Source organism: Marmota monax, unplaced genomic scaffold (assembly GCF_021218885.2).
Source record: "Marmota monax isolate L192 unplaced genomic scaffold, Marmota_monax_Labrador192_F-V1.1 WCK01_AAM20220418_F8-fsc00004, whole genome shotgun sequence".
In the NCBI taxonomy this organism is placed as follows: Eukaryota; Metazoa; Chordata; class Mammalia; order Rodentia; family Sciuridae; genus Marmota; species Marmota monax.
Window position 1 is genome coordinate 34,535,610 of NW_026692881.1, and position 1,164 is coordinate 34,536,773.

Sequence of the window (1,164 nt, forward strand, 5' to 3'; positions counted from 1 at the left end):
GAGCAGGACTGACTGCAAGTGGCATAGGAAAACTTTTTGGAGTGACAGAAATGTTCTGAATCTGGTTTACAACTACATAGATTTGCAAGCACTCAAGTAACTGAATGCTTAAAGGTGAATTCTATGATGTGGAAATGACGTCTCTGTAAAGTTATGCGTGTGTGCATATGTGGGTGTGTTGTGCATGTATATATACACCTATACACACACAGTTTTTTAAGTCAGGGAGCAGAGGGAAAAGGAATCTCCAAAGAGGACTAGATGGGGCATAAATAAGGTGAGTCTTGCCCTTCATACAAGATGAAGATTCCCAGGTTGGGAGAAAGGGAGTCAGGGAGTTATCATAGACAACTCTGAGTTCCTAACAAGGGATCCCAACTTCACACAAACACACACACACACACACACACACCCTAAGAACTGAGTGTGGAGGAAAGACGAGAAAATCAGGAATGAGTGTTGGAACCTAGAGTCATACCTGATGGGCCATACCCGGGTGGAGCCCCAAGAATGTGGCTGGACTCCAGCCCAAACAGTGCTCCCTCTGTGATCTGGGCATGCAGAGCCTGAGTCCCTCAGAAGGTCCCTGTGTCCCAGCCTAGTGTGTGAGCAGCAGATGTGTCACGGCACCCTGGCACGGCACAGAGAGCCACCACACCTGGGGGACCATCCCACCTGGGGAGGGAGGTTACAAAAGGGAGCCAGGACACCAACTCAGCAGCACCCTTCATGCCCATAAGGGGCAGCGCACTGCCCTGCCGATGTCAGCATGAGTGGGTGGCTGTTAAGGGCCTGGACCCATAACCCTGGCAGCTCAAAAGCCTCTGGAAAAGAGAAAAGCTTCCCTCAGTTTATGAAGTTAGAGTTTTGCTCTTCTGGGATTCAAAATAGACATGGAGTTGAGAACTTAGCTAAATAAAGGAATTCACCCCTTGGCCACTGGGTTGATGAGCCACTACCAGGAGGACGGAGGCCCTTCTCTGAGGGAGGCAAAGGGCAAAGGGTCCCAGATGAGACTGCAATAGCCTGGGCCTCCCAAATCACTCAGAACCAGGAGCTTTGTTTTTTGTAGATTAGCAAAGAGAAATTCCATAGAGTTTTAAACAACAGGGAGGGATGGGTGTTCCCCTGTCATACCTAATTAGGCTGCTTACTAATTGGGGA